General features: G+C 44.4%; 1 protein-coding gene across 1 annotated transcript in view; it reads right to left on the bottom strand.

The window, feature by feature from the left end:
- Positions 1 to 19,274, bottom strand: part of DACH2 (dachshund family transcription factor 2) — a 226,968-nt gene that overhangs the window by 158,416 nt on the left and 49,278 nt on the right. The gene's annotated exons all lie outside the window — the stretch shown is intronic.

Here is a 19,274-nt window from a genome sequence, read left to right as displayed (position 1 = left end):
CATCTTAGGGATGGGAAAATAAAGATAAACATTTTGCTTGTTGTCTCTTTGGCGCGGTGCCCCTCCCCCGGCGCTCACATTGGAGTGACATTTACAAACACTCGATGTTGATCTTGCCGGGGTCACATCCATCAGACGCCGCGTCTCAATGACACTTTGTTAAATAAACTGTCATGAAAGATTTATTGAGAATTTGATAAAAGTAAAGAAGATCCAGTGCGGCTCCGGCAGATGCGACGGATCTTACCGGAGGGAAAATATATGAACCCACGTCAGGTGGAAACGCGAATGACAGCCGCCGGCGCAAGATGGAGGCACAGGGGTCACCACGGAGAGAGAGACATCTGAGGAGAAGGCAGATCAATTCCAAGACCTCCGTTTGCTGTCAGAGAATAACATCACATCTTCCATTCAGGGGCTGAAGACCGGTCCAGATTAAATACTTCTCACAGCTGAGAGTTTGTCACAATTGTTTCGGTGTCAACATTAGATGTGACTGGTACAACCCTTCAGTAGTGGTGTAATTTCAGTGAAACATTGAGGGTGCACCATCATTCGCCCCCATATTTTCAGGTCTCTGATTGAGATGCCCCCATTAGGCAAGTCCAGCAAAGGCTACTACCAAGAGTACCACCCGCCCCCCATACATAGGCCATGCTGGACTGAGCCCCCCTGTGGACCCCAAGTCCAGTGGGCCAGGGTGTCATAGCGCTGCCCGCTCCTCATGCTGGTGATGCTTCACACCACACTGTTTAGTCACCACATGCACATTTTGGCTCAGACAGATGGCACCCCTCTAGATACACAGTGTACAAGGGTACACACTGCCCAGCCCCCTACATTTCGGCTCAGCTGGGTTGCGCCCCTGTGTATACTATGAGATGGGTATGACCAGGGAGTTGGGTTGTGCCCTTTCTGTATAAGGGGTGATGAGTATGTCTGGGGTGCACTATGCCCAAACCCTCCCTACATTTTGGCTTAGCCAGGTTCTGCCCCTACATAACACGAGATTGGTATGACTAAGGTACACTGTGCCCACCACCCCCTATTTGGGCTCAGCCGGGTCGTGCCCCTCTATACACTGTGTGTTGGGTATAACCAGGGTACACTGTGCCCACCCCCTACATTTCGGCTCGGTCAGGTCGTGCCCCTCTCCGCTGTAGTTTCCAGTACTTCTTAGCAGCTGCTGTCTGTAGGAAATGTTTGCAGAAGGAAAACAAGTGAATAATCGTTAAATCTCCTCCTAATATTTTGCCTTTTTGACTCCGCACAAAAATAACTCCAGGATTTTCCAGAACCAAAAACATGAAAGAATTAATTGCAATCTGAGATCGCGGAGCGGGAGCAGGAAATGCCAGAGATTCACTTTCCCATGGACACCGACCGTCACCCCCAGGATCTACAGGGTTAATCTGCCGGGATTTCTATTTCTTGCCACCTTTAAGATCTCTGCTTGCAGCAAGAGAACAGAACCAATCTGCAATGTGAATATCACAAGTCAGTCACATCTGAACGTTTGTTACAATGTATCATTCCTCGGTCAGCAAAACAGCCAGGACTTTAAGCTTATAAATAAGGTTCAGTTCACACTACCGTACAGATTTCAGTCTCTAGCTTTCACTTAAAAATTAAGAAGCTAAAATTAAACGGATCCGTTAAAAATCTCATTGAAATCAATGCAATTTCTAATGTCATCAGTTGCAGATAAAAAAAATAAAAAATTCCTAACAGATGACATTAAGTTATCTTTTACATGGGGACAGATAGTAAGAGTAAGTTTTTACATCTTTATTTTTAGATGGAGACCTGTAATGTTGTATATGGTGTAAATAGTGTATATATTGTGTATAATAGGGTTATGGGACATAAAGTTAGGGTACATTCACACGGCGGTATATCTGCCGGGCAGGCATAGCGGATCGCAAGATTATTACAAACTTCTGATTGGCTCAGATTCTATAGGAGAGGAGACGAGGGAGGAATTTACTTACAATGGATTTCTATCCAATGTGATCACACACTGTTCTTCCCCACATTAAAGTTATACAGATCGTACGACAAAAAGGGACCTGGTCTCTAAAAAGTGGCGTAAATTAGACCAATAGAGTAATAGGAGGTGCACAGTGCGACCTGACAATCTTCTACGGCGCCAGATTCATCATCCAGCATCAGACACTGTGACGGATCTGCAGCAGTGTGAGGATGTTTGGATAACGGCCGCAGTGTCTCCTCCACTTCTCTTCCATTCTCCGGTCCCAGCTTTGTGGTATCTCCAGCTCCTGGATTTGTACTTTTTTGATTTAACGTCGATGAAGCTTCAACCCCGACACTGATATCATGTCAGATCCCGGCTGTAAAGTCACTGAGGCAGAGCCCGAGAGTCAGCAGCACCTGCGAGCACAGGCTGTTAGAGGGGCACGCAGCCCCCTGGGCCTGGAGATACAGCTGCTGGGTAGGGAAGCATGTGGAAGCGCTCGCTGCAGCTCTCGGGGGGTGCAGAGGACTTCTCCTGCACTGATTAACACAGAAAGACGTCTCCTGTGAAATTGACAACAAGGCGGAGCTCCTGGAGGGAGACGGCGGTGTGGATGGAAACATCTCCACACATACTGATACTTACTAAATAGATATTGCATTTCTTATTCTCACCATCTCTGCTTGCTGTCAGCGCTGTGCTACAAAGTATACAAACAGACAGCAAAACAAGTCTCCTTCCTCCTCTGATACATTGTAGCAAAACCTCATTATAAATAATCACTAGTTATTTACATTGAGGTTTATACAATCTCACACTTTTTTTTTCTTCACAATTTTACTTTGATAATTTTTGCACAATTTTAGACTCCAGAAACGTATATTTCAATCAGATATAAAGTCTCCACATTCGACGCAAAACAAAGCGATGAAGGTTTTCACTTTTTCCCCCGGATGAACGAACAAATTTCATTCTCACCACAAAGTTACCACTCAGCTTTCTTATAACCCTGAGAAGCATCGTCTGCTGGTGTTGTACATTCTATTCATGAACCAGGAAGATCAGGATGTGCCTGTAAATCGTCATTATAGGAATGAATGCACATTTATCGATTTGGAGGCGTTTACTCTAACCTATCACAAGTCTGCGTTCACGGACGTCAATAAGGCGCGCTATTGGTCGCCACATGAATGCACTGCGGAGGCTGCACTTTTGCGCAGGAAATGCAGCGACTGCAAAACTAATTAAGTGAAGTGAAGTTGTGTAAAGGACCGCGGTTATTATTCATCCCGTCCGGCGCAGGCGACGTGGGAGGACGCCGCAGATGATAAATTAACCATGATCGCCTTTAATCTGTAAACTGAACATGTTAGCGAGAGGCCGGCATGCGGAATTAGTATCTGGGGCCACAGGAGAGCGACTCTTTTATAACGGTGACAGGAAATTGATCAGTTTGGATTGCCATGGTAACCGACGTCCTCCCCACGATTTCTACTTCGCCGCACTACATGTATGTTTAGTAAACACGTCTGTGCGCGACACAAAAGGGGAAAAGGTTTTTTTTCTCTTTTTTTTTTGTTTTAAAAAATTAAATAAATCCCCAGACACACATCCAGGGGGCGCCACCTGGCACATGGCCATCGCCATCATAATGGCGGGTGATTTATGTCGTGCTGCCTCGGCCGATCACACAGCATTAACCCCTTCATCACGAAGCACGGGTTCAGCCTCAACGCCCTGACGCTGAAGCTTTTATTTTAACTTTGTTTCGTTTTCCATTCCCTAGAATTTGTGCCGTGACCTTTGTCCCTTTAGGATTCTATTCATTGATCACAAGAATCTGTTGTATCCGTGCGGAATCCTGATATTAGGAGCAGAAATGGATTAGAGCTTTTATTATTTAATCTGTATTTTACTCTGTAACATTTTGAGGCTTATTTACTAAGGGTCGTGGATCGCACTTTCGTCGGACTTCCCAATGTTTTCGGGTTTTGCACGGCTGTGACAGGTATTTAACAGGTGTCTGCGCTGGGATTGTGTCACACGTGATCGGATTGTGTCACAGCTGCGCTGCTTTCATGAGACAGAAATCTGGGGGTGGCCGTGGGACGATACGACTGATTCGGATTGAGCGCAGAATTTAACTTTCAAATTGTGTCGCAAACCAAGCACTTACATGCACTGGGAAGAAGAAGGTGAACTCCTGTGGACCTGAGCGGGGAAGTGACACATGCAGGATATCGGGCGCACGATCTTAGTCATTTGCGGCACAGGGCATTATACAAGGACAATGCACTTTTGGCGAACTACGTCGGACGGGTAAGTAAATGTGCCCCTTTGTCTAGAGCGCGGATCCTTCACACAAATCTGTAATTATCGCTTCATTTTATACAAATGGTTTCTATACCTTCCAAGTTTTTATTTTGTTCTGGGATTTTCAGTTTCACATTTGCCAAATGTTACTTAAAATAGGAAATATAAAGTATAAAAGATAAAGCGTAGAATAAAAATGCAAATAGTAAAAACCTTAAATATATTATATTTTTTGCACATTCAAATACCATCTATATAGAGTATATATATTTATACACACAAACCTTTTATTAATAATTTATAAAACTTACATTAGACTCTGGCTTTAATTTTCTGGGTTTTTTTTTGTTATGATTTCTGATAATTTCTTCAATGGGGTCTAAAATATTTGTACCATTTCGGTACAACGTTCCCAGGTCCTGATTGTCCAGAATAGCTAATGGCCGGGAGAATAATCCAGGAATATCATGGGGAATGATGTAGATCATCACACACAGTATTCATTCTCCATCTTTCCATTTACACAGACATAATGGTAACATAGATTATAAAAGAAAGGTGACGGATGAATAAGCCCCCAGCATCGCATTCTGTATATAGGGGGCGCCCTACACAAAGGAGCAAATTCTGTGCCCCACCAACACTATCACAGCTCTGCTGCACTCATCATATGAGCAAGGGGCAGGCGCACATCTGTATAAGAACCCATATTCAATAGGGGGCAAAATTATCTATATGCACCAGCCACAACTACAATCCACACGATTCCCTGCAGAGAGCGCCCCCTACAGTGCACCAGCCCAGCTAATGCAGAATAAGAGACTGCACAAAATAATAAAATGATCAAATATATGTGAAAAAAATGTATATATTATTTTAGGCATATAAATGTTAGATGACAAAAGAATCCAGTGAAATATAACGTTACATCATTATAGAGAAAGTTCCATCCTCGCTAGAGAATATAATATTCTATTACCGGAACCAGGAGGATACATTGTGTACATGTCATAGAGCATGGCAGTGTATATAATATGTGCCCCCTGTCACGGTGGGCTCCAGGTTGCATTAGGCCTCACTGGGCCCCTTTGTAGTAAAGTCACGTTGCAGCATTAACAATTCAAAAACTAAAAAAAAAAAAAAAAAAAAAAAGTCTCTTGTTCCCCAAAATATTCCCTAGTTTATAATTCCAAACATCCCATCATGGTTATTTTATATAAAGCCCCCGCACCCCATGGATTCTATATGTACAGTCTTATGTGGCCCTCCGCACTTTCCCCTGTATGCCCACTGCTGGCGCCGGCCCCGCCCACTGTATTGCCTGGATTTGGGGTCCCTCCGATAAGGAGGATCTGTCCCCTTTAACAGATGATTGAATGTATTGCACAGAATGGCGCATTATTATGCCAGGCGAGGCCCGGGTTCTTAGCATTCACAGGATTATGGTAATTAAGCCGCCTTCACTTAGGGTGATGTGACACTTGCTTGACTATAATGTCACTCCACTTAATGTCTGTGTAAACAATATTATCATCGTCACTGCGCATTACATTCCCAACCGAGAGCCGAATTACAAGGTCAAAGTGGACGGGGACGGCGGTAAAATACTGCGTAGACGCCATGTAAACACATAGAGAGCGTCATATGGAGAGTGAAGGGGATTATACAAGAACTGGGGGGTCACATACAGCGAGTCAAGCACATGGGGCGCACAGCAACAGAGGAGTAACATGAAGCTGCGGGGGCCTTAATGTGAAACCGGTACATTGCGCCCACTAGGATTATAGAACTAATGCTCCCAGGAACAACCACAGAGAGACTGATGGAGAAGGGCTCATTGGACAGAGTCCTACACTGGAGATCAAAATTAGAGAACACCACATCATTTCCTATATGTCCAAGTCATTGGCCCACAATTATCAAAAACAGTGCAGTCTGTACTATGTGCAGTTACCTGTGTAGAGTGCAGGGGGCGCCAGTGCGCCTTTAACATAGAGTGTGCCACACACTTATGTCGAATTGCTATAACAAATCTTTGCACCGGGGCCCCCTTTTTATGTGCAAAATGTTGTTTTGCGTCGGGTACAGTGCAGCCGCTCAACAAACGCGTTGTGGATACTCTGTAAGTACATGTTCAAGCAGTTTTCAGGTTATTTCTAGTGCACAGTCGGACAGAAAACTGGTGCAGACACTGTGTCCTGTGTGACTATGAAATAAGCTTAAAATAACGTTATGTTTCTCATGTTCGGATATAAATTGTATCAATTCTACAGCACAGAATAAAAACATGAATGAGATTATTGTAAAAGACACTGATCACAATTAGACACTTACTGACAATCCCGATGTAACTGGCGCCAAACTTTCCAGTTGTCACCGACTTCGTATAAATGTTGTGCGGCTCCGAAGTGAGAGAAACCCTCCGGCAGCAGGTTGTCAAGATAAAAGGCAAAGGTGTGACCCTACCAGCCATAGAAAGAGAAGTTGTCCTTGTGATTTGTATATTATTACACCTTTACAAAATAACAAACCAATTCATGTGCCCTGAAGAAGGACGATCACCTCTGGAAAAACAAACGCTAGAGAGGACAGAATAATGCGGAGAATCTCCATGGTTAATCATTGCAGCTGGAATTCCCGCCAGTTCAGCACTGAACAGGGTAAGGATTGGTCTCCTTATACAGTGTCACAAGGATTAAGAGCATTCAGACTAGAAGGAAGCAGCAGTGTAAAGAAGTCAGTGAAAGGAGGTGGAGGAAGTGTCATGGATTGGGGAATGTTTTCTGCAGTAGCAGTTGGACTTCTCATACAGATACATGGGAGAGTGAATGCAAGTATCAGAACCTTCTTCAACAACACGCGGTTCCTTCCATGTGATCATCAATCCGCAGCTATTTTCCTGGAGATTAATGGCCCCCGTCACGCAGCAAAAAATATAAAGCACTTCCATTGAAACAGAAAACAGAGAAACAATGAAATTGTCAAAGCCCTGATCTAAAACCAGTAAGAAAACCTCTGGAAAATCCTTGGTGACAATGTTCTGGCCAAGGAACCCAGAACTGGGAAGAGACTGAGAGAAGAGCGGAGCAGATCCCAGCAGTGTGAGGACTAGTGATGTCCTGTGTCCGGGGCCGCGGTCCTGTGGCCCGGGGCCGCGGTCCTGTGACCGGGGCCGAGGTCCTGTGGCCCGGGGCCGAGGTCCTGTGGCCCGGGGCCGAGGTCCTGTGGCCCGGGGCCGAGGTCCTGTGGCCCGGGGCCGAGGTCCTGTGGCCCGGGGCCGAGGTCCTGTGGCCCGGGGCCGAGGTCCTGTGGCCCGGGGCCGAGGTCCTGTGGCCCGGGGCCGAGGTCCTGTGGCCCGGGGCCGAGGTCCTGTGGCCCGGGGCCGAGGTCCTGTGGCCCGGGGCCGAGGTCCTGTCCTCTCACTACTGACTGGTGACTGCCAGGACCTGCAGGAAATGTCATTATAATCTCTCTCTGTTCTCCAGTCATTGCTGTTCTCTAATTATCAGCATCAGGTTTTTTGCAAAGTAAAAAGTTTTATGTTGATACTTTGGTGATTGGGTAAACCCCTGTTCTAGTGACCTGGAGACCCCGTACACATCCATCACATGTTCAGCAATGGAGATTACATTATTCCTGAAAAAAAATCAGGTGATGAGATTTTGTGATAGTGTATAGTTATTACTCAGATTCACATAATACAGGGCAGCTTTAAGTGTATCAGTACAACCAAGGGAACACAAAAAATGCAAACATTTAACAAAACCACAAAAGTAATGTAACTATTTAGCGACATGCTTCCCACAAGTCATTTCCCCCGAAGAATGACACAATGTCTCAAATTATTTCTTATATCTTCACTTCCTCCTGCAGTACAGGATAAGTAATGTCATGTATGTACACAGTGACTGTACCAGCAGCAGAATAGTGAGAGCAGCTCTGGTGTATAATACAGGATGTAACTCAGGATCAGTACAGGATAAGTAATGTCATGTATGTACACAGTGACTGCACCAGCAGCAGAATAGTGAGTGCAGCTCTGGAGTATAATACAGGATGTAACTCAGGATCAGTACAGGATAAGTAATGTCATGTATGTACACAGTGACTGTACCAGCAGCAGAATAGTGAGAGCAGCTCTGGTGTATAATACAGGATGTAACTCAGGATCAGTACAGGATAAGTAATGTCATGTATGTACACAGTGACTGCACCAGCAGCAGAATAGTGAGTGCATCTCTGGAGTGTAAAACAGGATCAGTAATGCAATATATGTACAGGGACATCCTTGGTGATATATTGCGCTGTACATTACCCCATATCAGATGGGGTACAGATATCACACATTGGGGATGCAGCTGTGGTAGTCGGACACTTCATATAGAATCTCTCTTCTCTTAGGACGATGTATATGACAGAGGATCAGGAGGTCCGGGCTGAGCTGAATATACACGGATGAGATGAATGAGGAAACGCTGGGATCTCCGCTGTGCATCATAAAGCCAGAACTATAAGAGGGGGTACATACTTATTGGGGTCCCGGGTCTTCCCTAGAAATTTCCGTGAATAAACTGCAGAGTGTGAACTGAGCACAAATATTTTTCCCATGTCTATGTTAATCTTACTGGACGGCGATAGTTAACAGTTTGTGTGTCCATCCCGGAAGCCGGATCAGCGCTGTATGTTTTCCTTCAGAGAGGTGGTCCGACACCACAGCCGGGGGCTTCACAGTCTCCAGCATTACAAATACACAGCGGGATTACAGCTGATGAAATGGGCGCAGGGAAGTCACTGGACACAATACATGGAGGATTATGGGCTCATATAAAAGGGCCCAGGCTCTACCGAAGCTGTGTGGACCTGGGGCCCGAGCCACATCTACCCTCCATGAGGAGCACAGAGGAAGATCAGGGATTTAGACCATCTGTAATAACACATCATACCCAAATAAATGCTACATTATTAACTTGTGGGAAGAAAATCAGGAATCTCCCCCAAACCACAAAATAGTTATATTCCTGTACATAGGGGGCAGTATTATAGCAGTTATATTCTTGTACATAGGGGGCAGTATTATAGTAGTTATATTCTTGTACATAGTGGGCAGTATTATAGTAGTTATATTCTTGTACATAGTGGGCAGTATTATAGTAGTTATATTCTTGTACATAGGGGCAGTATTATAGTAGTTATATTCTTGTACATAGGGGCAGTATTATAGTAGTTATATTCTTGTACATAGGGGGCAGTATTATAGTAGTTATATTCTTGTACATAGGGGCAGTATTATAGTAGTTATATTCTTGTACATAGGGGGCAGTATTATAGTAGTTATATTCTTGTACATAGTGGGCAGTATTATAGTAGTTATATTCTTGTACATAGGGGCAGTATTATAGTAGTTATATTCTTGTACATAGGGGCAGTATTATAGTAGTTATATTCTTGTACATAGGGGGCAGTATTATAGTAGTTATATTCTTGTACATAGGGGGCAGTATTATAGTAGTTATATTCTTGTACATAGGGGGCAGTATTATAGTAGTTATATTCTTGTACATAGGGGGCAGTATTATAGTAGTTATATTCTTGTACATAGGGGGCAGTATTATAGTAGTTATATTCTTGTACATAGGGGGCAGTATTATAGTAGTTATATTCTTGTACATAGGGGCAGTATTATAGTAGTTATATTCTTGTACATAGGGGGCAGTATTATAGTAGTTATATTCTTGTACATAGGGGGCAGTATTATAGTAGTTATATTCTTGTACATAGGGGCAGTATTATAGTAGTTATATTCTTGTACATAGGGGGCAGTATTATAGTAGTTATATTCTTGTACATGGGGGGCAGTATTATAGTAGTTATATTCTTGTACATAGGGGCAGTATTATAGTAGTTATATTCCTGTACATAGGGGGCAGTATTATAGTAGTTATATTCTTGTACATAGGGGCAGTATTATAGTAGTTATATTCCTGTACATAGGGGGCAGTATTATAGTAGTTATATTCTTGTACATAGGGGGCAGTATTATAGTAGTTATATTCCTGTACATAGGGAGCAGTATTATAGTAGTTATATTCTTGTACATAGGGGGCAGTATTATAGTAGTTATATTCTTGTACATAGGGGGCAGTATTATAGTAGTTATATTCCTGTACATAGGGAGCAGTATTATAGTAGTTATATTCTTGTACATAGGGGACAGTATTATAGTAGTTATATTCTTGTACATAGAGGGTAGTATTATAGTAGTTATATTCTTGTACATAGGGGACAGTATTATAGTAGTTATATTCTTGTACATAGGGGGCAGTATTATAGTAGTTATATTCTTGTACATAGGGGGCAGTATTATAGTAGTTATATTCCTGTACATAGGGGGGCAGTTTTATAGTAGTTATATTCTTGTACATAGGGGGCAGTATTATAGTAGTTATATTTCTGTACATAGGGGGCAGTTTTATAGTAGTTATATTCTTGTACATAGGGGGCAGTATTATAGTAGTTATATTCCTGTACATAGGGGGGCAGTATATAGTAGTTATATTCTTGTACATAGGGGGCAGTATTATAGCAGTTATATTCTTGTACATAGGGGGCAGTATTATAGCAGTTATATTCTTGTACATAGGGGGCAGTATTATAGCAGTTATATTCTTGTACATAGGGGGCAGTATTATAGTAGTTATATTCTTGTACATAGGGGCAGTATTATAGTAGTTATATTCCTGTACATAGGGGGCAGTATTATAGTAGTTATATTCTTGTACATAGGGGCAGTATTATAGTAGTTATATTCTTGTACATAGGGGGCAGTATTATAGTAGTTATATTCTTGTACATAGGGAGCAGTATTATAGTAGTTATATTCTTGTACATAGGGGACAGTATTATAGTAGTTATATTCTTGTACATAGGGGGCAGTATTATAGTAGTTATATTCTTGTACATAGGGGGCAGTATTATAGTAGTTATATTCCTGTACATAGGGGGCAGTATTATAGTAGTTATATTCTTGTACATAGGGGACAGTATTATAGTAGTTATATTCTTGTACATAGGGGGCAGTATTATAGTAGTTATATTCTTGTACATAGGGGGCAGTATTATAGTAGTTATATTCCTGTACATAGGGGGCAGTATTATAGTAGTTATATTCTTGTACATAGGGGGCAGTATTATAGTAGTTATATTCCTGTACATAGGGGGGCAGTATATAGTAGTTATATTCTTCTACATAGGTTATTTTTTTTAGAAAAGGTAAAGCCCAGAAAATAGAATGGGGTCTTATTCTATAGGACTGGGTACAGCTGGTAATGGTCTTAGTGTGGTACCTACAAGATCATAATTGATGGAGAGAACAGACCAAACGTCATTAGGCTATTTCTGACAATTATAGGAGTATAAATAAAACCATTAATGGGTTGAGTTCAGGGTCGGTGCAGCTAGAAATATCGTCCTTTCTGTCGGGCGGTTACGGCAGCCATACTGGTGGACACAGTTTTCCAGGAAATACATTTTGTATTTTTATCCGGCAATTGTATCAACTTTACAAAATTCATTGTGTTTTTCCTGGGAATTTTGATACATTAGGGGTTAATGTTCGCCTCCAGGGCCGGCACTGCTATTAGCGCCATGCGACGACACCTCAGCCCCAGGTGATCGCTGCCTGCCCCGGGTGATGTCCATTTATGGGAAACATCAGGGAGATAATTGAAATCCGCCGCCGCTCCCATCTCTCTTGTTCCAGGGTCAGTTTACCTAATCTGACCGTTACGCTGTAACCGCGCTCCGCCAAATCTCCGAGCTCCGTCTCCTCCATTGAGATTTAATTACAGCCGTGTCATCTCCAGACCTAATCTCTCGGAGAACGGTGGCCGCGCCGATGATGGGAGGAACGGCCTCCGCGAGGTGACAGATCCAAAAACCATCAGAAATACAAACATCAAGGACCACAAACTACAAGATCTACATTATCACGGTATTACCACAGTCTCCTGATATCACAGCTGTTACACAGAGCAGAGGGAGGGGCAGGGGATAACTTCAGTGGAAAAAAGCACAGCAGTGTGAGGACACAACCCCAAGTGCTCTTGGAGAAGTCCTGCTGCTATTAACAACATACACAAAGGTCTGGTTACACATCTCTCCAGGAATAATACATACTGTAACATGGGCTGCAGAGAGCACAGAGCACAGCAGGGAGTGGGCAAGCTCTTAGCGCACTTGGGAAAGCAACAATCCTGGATTATAATCCATATTTCACAGTCCATCTGCCACTAACTACATAGACAAAAGGTATGATTGCATATTTCTCCAAAAACAATTCATAACACTGACTGCAGAGAGCACAGAGCACAGCAGTGTGAGGAAAGACCCTAAGTGCACTTGGGGAAGCTACAATCCTGGACTATAAATCCATAGATCAAAGTCCTGCTACTAACAACATACGCAAAGGTCTGATTACACATCTCTCCAGGTACAATGCCTAACACTAGCATCAGAGAGCGCAGAGCACAGCAGTGTGAGGACAGAACACTGGCTGCAGTACTACATGGTCGCACCTGCTGACAGATAATATGGACAATATCTCCACCCTGCCATTACAAGTAGCAGAATTAGAATTACTTTCTCATGGATAACATGTCGGCCCGGCGATTATCTCCAGCAGATCTATTCCTTTCTGCGGGGGGGCTCCTGGAGGAGTCCGTGGGACGGAGCTCGCAGCTGCCTGGAACCACATCTTGTTTATAAGGATGAAAATATGAAAGATGGGAAAGGACTCTAAGCAAACAAACACCAAAAATCTCCGATCCACAAAAGCAAACACGGAGGATCGCTTTCATCTCGCTGAGCAAACACTCGCAGGTTCCCGGGCGAGCGCAGACGTCAGGAGCTGCAGAGGAACAACACAAAGTTACCGGAGAAAACTTAGCGCCAACTCCAGAGCGCCGGGGCTGCTGCACCCACATAGATGAGCCACTTCCAGACATGCGCACACATGGAGGCCTGGCGCATGTTTTTGGTGCAGAGGTAAAAGGAATCTACCATTTGCCTTTATGCATTATGAACCCAACATACCTTGAGACTGCTGTAGCTACACTGATGCAGAAACGTATCTTGTTTAATCCCTGCGCCGAGTGGTTTTGCTGAAAAACAATTATAAATATTATGATAATGAAGCTCTGTCGCCGCTTTGCCCAGCTCTGTTCTTCTCCTCTTACATTAGTTACGCACTGCACCAGAGAATTATGTAAATCGCTCTGTTGTCCCTGACAGGCAGAAGTAATCAAATCGCTGCATTATCCCCCAGCTGCTGTGTATGAATGATTAAGCTCCGGTTTAGTACTCCTATCTGGCCTGTTCAGAGAGCTCTGTGTAATGCGTTTATCAATGGCAGGCTGAAGCAATCCAGCTTTCCCAAGGTCCTGAATGTTATTTAATTTTTTTCAGCAAAACCACTCGGCAAAGAGATTAAACAAGATACATTTCTGCATCAGTGTAGCCCTGTGAATTTCAGATTGTAGTTTAATGTTAGTAGTAGAATTCCACTGATCCGTTACTTTTCGCGGGAGTAAAAATTCAATAATTTAGTAAAAATTACAAATTTGCAAAGTCTCAAATGTTCTACTTTTTTTAGACAAAAAGTCCACACCGCAATTTTTTTTATTTTTTTTTGTAGAAACCTTTTGCCATTCCATCTTCTTTATATTTCCATAACAGTAGAAATCCCTAACTGTCCCTATTTTGGAAACTACACCCTTCCATGAATTAATCTAGGGGTATAGTTAGCATTTTAAACCCCCCCCCCCCCAGGTGGGCCCCAAATAAAATGCATAATGGATGGTGCATAGTACAAAATATCCATATTGTGCTCAGCTCCTGCCATGGGAGACAAACACCCCAAAAATCATGATGTGTGTTCACCAGGGCCGGATTAAGGTTGGTGGGGGCCCCTGGGCGCAAAATCTGGTGGAGGCCCCCACTGATTGTAGCGTGCACACACGTCCTCCTGCTCACTATCCACTATCCCCGCAGTAACACCGCTACATACAGCCGCCTCGCCTCCAGTAACACAGCTACATACAGCCGCCTCGCCTCCAGTAACACAGCTACATACAGCAGCCTCACCCCCAGTAACACAGCTACATACAGCCGCCTTGCCCCCAGTAACACAGCTACATACAGCAGCCTCACCCCCAGTAACACAGCTATATACAGCCGCCTCATCCCCAGTAACACAGCTACACACAGCCGCCTCATCCCCAGTAACACAGCTACACACAGCCGCCTCATCCCCAGTAACACAGCTACACACAGCCGCCTCATCCCCAGTAACACAGCTACACACAGCCGCCTCATCCCCAGTAACACAGCTACATACAGCCGCCTCACCCCTAGTAACACAGCTACATACAGCCGCCTCCCCCCCAGTAACACAGCTACACACAGCCGCCTCATCCCCAGTAACACAGCTACACACAGCCACCTAGCCCCCAGTAACACAGCTACACACAGCTACACACAGCCACCTAGCCCCCAGTAACACAGCTACACACAGCAGCCTCACCCCCAGTAACACAGCTACATACAGCCGACTGGTCCCCAGTAACACAGCTACATACAGCTGCCTAGCCCCCAGTAACACAGCTACACACAGCCGCCTCATCCCCAGTAACACAGCTACATAGAGCCGCCTCATCCCCAGTAACACAGCTACATACAGTCATCTCGCCCCCAGTAACTTAGCTACATACAGCCGACTGGTCCCCAGTAACACAGCTACATACTGCCGCCTCACCCCCAGTAACACAGCTACATACAGCCGCCTCATCCCCAGTAACACAGCTACATACAGCCGCCTGGCCCCCAGTAACACAGCTACACACAGCCGCCTCATCCCCAGTAACACCGCTACATATAGCCGCCTCATCCCCAGTAACACCGCTACATACAGCCGCCTCATCCCCAGTAACACAGCTACATACAGCCGCCTCACCCCCAGTAACACAGCTACATACAGCCGCCTCATCCCCAGTAACACAGCCACATACAGCCGCCTCATCCCCAGTAACACAGCTACATACAGCCGCCTCATCCCCCAGTAACACAGCTACATACAGCCGCCTCATCCCCAGTAACACAGCTACAAATAGCCGCCTCCTCCCCGGTAACACAGCTACATACAGCCGCCTCATCCCCAGTAACACAGCTACTTACAGCCGCCTCGCCCCCAGTAACACCGCTACATACAGTCATCTCGCCCCCAGTAACACAGCTACACACAGCAGCCTCACCCCCAGTAACACAGCTACATACAGCCGCCTAGCCCCCAGTAACACAGCTACACACAGCCGCCTCATCCCCAGTAACACAGCTACATAGAGCCGCCTCATCCCCAGTAACACAGCTACATATAGCCGCCTCATCCCCAGTAACACAGCTACATATAGTCGCCTCCTCCCCAGTAACACAGCTACTTACAGCCGCCTCGCCCCCAGTAACACCGCTACATACAGTCATCTCGCCCCCAGTAACACAGCTACATACAGCCGCCTCGCCCCAGTAACACAGCTACATACAGCCGCCTCGCCCCAGTAACACAGCTACATACAGCCGCCTCGCCCCAGTAACACAGCTACATACAGCCGCCTCGCCCCAGTAACACAGCTACATACAGCCGCCTCGCCCCAGTAACACAGCTACATATAGCCGCCTCATCCCCAGTAACACAGCTACATATAGCCGCCTCATCCCCAGTAACACCGCTACATACAGCCGCCTCATCCCCAGTAACACAGCTACATACAGCCGCCTCACCCCCAGTAACACAGCTACATACAGCCGCCTCACCCCCAGTAACACAGCTACATACAGCCGCCTCACCCCCAGTAACACAGCTACATACAGCCGCCTCATCCCCAGTAACACAGCCACATACAGCCGCCTCATCCCCAGTAACACAGCCACATACAGCCGCCTCATCCCCAGTAACACAGCTACATACAGCCGCCTCATCCCCAGTAACACAGCTACAAATAGCCGCCTCCTCCCCAGTAACACAGCTACATACAGCCGCCTCATCCCCAGTAACACAGCTACTTACAGCCGCCTCGCCCCCAGTAACACCGCTACATACAGTCATCTCGCCCCCAGTAACACAGCTACATACAGCCGCCTCGCCCCAGTAACACAGCTACATACAGCCGCCTCGCCCCAGTAACACAGCTACATATAGCCGCCTCATCCCCAGTAACACAGCTACATATAGCCGCCTCATCCCCAGTAACACAGCTACATACAGCCGCCTCACCCCCAGTAACACAGCTACATACAGCCACCTCATCCCCAGTAACACAGCTACATACAGCCGCCTCATCCCCAGTAACACAGCCACATACAGCCGCCTCATCCCCCAGTAACACAGCTAAATACAGCCGCCTCGCCCCCAGTAACACAGCTACATACAGCCGCCTCATCCCCAGTAACACAGCTACATACAGCCGCCTCACCCCCAGTAACACAGCTACATACAGCCACCTCATCCCCAGTAACACAGCTACATACAGCCGCCTCATCCCCAGTAACACAGCCACATACAGCCGCCTCATCCCCCAGTAACACAGCTAAATACAGCCGCCTCGCCCCCAGTAACACAGCTACATACAGCCGCCTCATCCCCAGTAACACAGCTACTTACAGCCGCCTCGCCCCCCTGTAACACATCTTTATATCTACCTTCACCGCTACCAGATATGCAGTCCCATGTAACATACACCTCAGCCCGCACAGCAACACACACACACACATTCACTATATAGAGCATATACATAGCATATATAAAAACACACATCATATATACATATATTTAAAGGTGCACCTATATATGTGCATATAAATTTATGCGTGTATAAATACAGTACAGACGGTCCCCTACTTAAGAACACTCGACTTACATACGACCCCTAGTTACAAACGGACCTCTGGATATTGGTAATTTATTGTACCTTAGTCCCAGGCTACAATGATCAGCTGTAACAGTTATCACAGGTGTCTGTAATGAAGCTTTAGTGATAATCCTGGTTCTTATGACAACCCAACATTTTTAAAATACAATTGTCACAGATTCCAAAAAAGTTCTGGCTGGGATTACAATGATAAAGTATACAGTTCCGACTTACATACAAACTCAACTTAAGAACAAACCTACAGACCCTATCTTGTATGTAACCCGGGGACTGCCTGTATATGCATCTATGCATATATCCACAGCATATACATATATACACAGTATAAACATATATGCACAGTATATACATATATACACAGTAGATGCATATATACACATATATGCACAGTATATACATATTTAGGGCTCATTCACACGGCAGTCTGGGGGGACGTACATGCGGCCGCAAATTTGCGGCCTCATATACGTCGCCATAGAGGACAATGGCGGCCCGGCAGCGGTACAGTGCCACACATGTGTGGCACCAATCCGTGCCATACATTGCAGAAAGATAGAGCATGCTCTATCTTTTTGCGTGTGTGTGGCCGCTCAACGCTTTTTTCTATGAAGAGAGTAGGGATCACCTCCTCCTCCTCTCCAGCACATGGCGGTGCCCGCATGTTGGGCATACCTCGTGTGAATGTACCCATACACAGTAGATACACAGTATATACACATTTACACAGTATATACACGTATATATAGTAGATGCATACATACACATATACACACATTTACGCAGTATATACACATATATACACGTATATAGTCGATGCATACATACACATATACACACATTTACACAGTATATACACATATATACACGTATATACAGTCGATGCATGCATACACATATACACACATTTACACAGTATATACAGTCGATGCATACATACACATATACACATTATACACGTATATACAATCGATGCATACATACACATATACACACATTTACACAGTATATACACGTATATACAGTCGATGCATACATACACATATACACACATTTACACAGTATATACACATATATACACGTATATACAGTCGATGCATACATACACATATACACACATTTACACAGTATATACAGTCGATGCATACATACACATATACACATTATACACGTATATACAATCGATGCATACATACACATATACACACATTTACACAGTATATACACGTATATACAGTCGATGCATACATACACATATACACACATTTACACATTATACACGTATATACAGTCGATGCATACATACACATATACACACATTTACACAGTATATACACGTATATAAAGTCGATGCATACATACACATATACACACATTTAAACAGTATATACACTTATATACAGTCGATGCATACATACACATATACACACACATTTACACAGTATATACAGTAGATGCATATGTACCCAGTATATACACATATATATAGTAGATGCATATATACACAGTATATACACATATATTCAGTAGATGCATATATACACAGTATATACACATATATACAGTAGATGCATATATACACATTATATACACATATATACAGTAGATGCATATATACACATTATATACACATATATACAGTAGATGCATATATACACATTATATACACATATATACAGTAGATGCATATATACACAGTATATACACATATATACAGTAGATGCATATATACACATAATATACATATATACAGTAAATGCATATATACACATAATATACATATATACAGTAAATGCATATATACACATAATATACATTATATATACACACAAATACATATTTATATACTTACCTTTAAGGGTTACTGGCCACAGCGTCAGGCGGGTGTTCGAGCCGGTGGGGGGTCTTGCAGGTGCTTGTTCGGCCGAGGGGGGGGCGCGGGTTGCTTGTTCGGCGGAGGTGGGGCGGCAGTGTTCGCGCAGGTGCTTTTTCCAGCCGGGGGGGGGGGATGG

The sequence above is a fragment of the Engystomops pustulosus genome, chromosome 9 (genome assembly GCF_040894005.1).
Source record: "Engystomops pustulosus chromosome 9, aEngPut4.maternal, whole genome shotgun sequence".
NCBI classification, from domain to species: Eukaryota; Metazoa; Chordata; class Amphibia; order Anura; family Leptodactylidae; genus Engystomops; species Engystomops pustulosus.
Note: the sequence above shows the minus strand (reverse complement) of the source record. Positions and strands in the feature narration are given on the sequence as shown.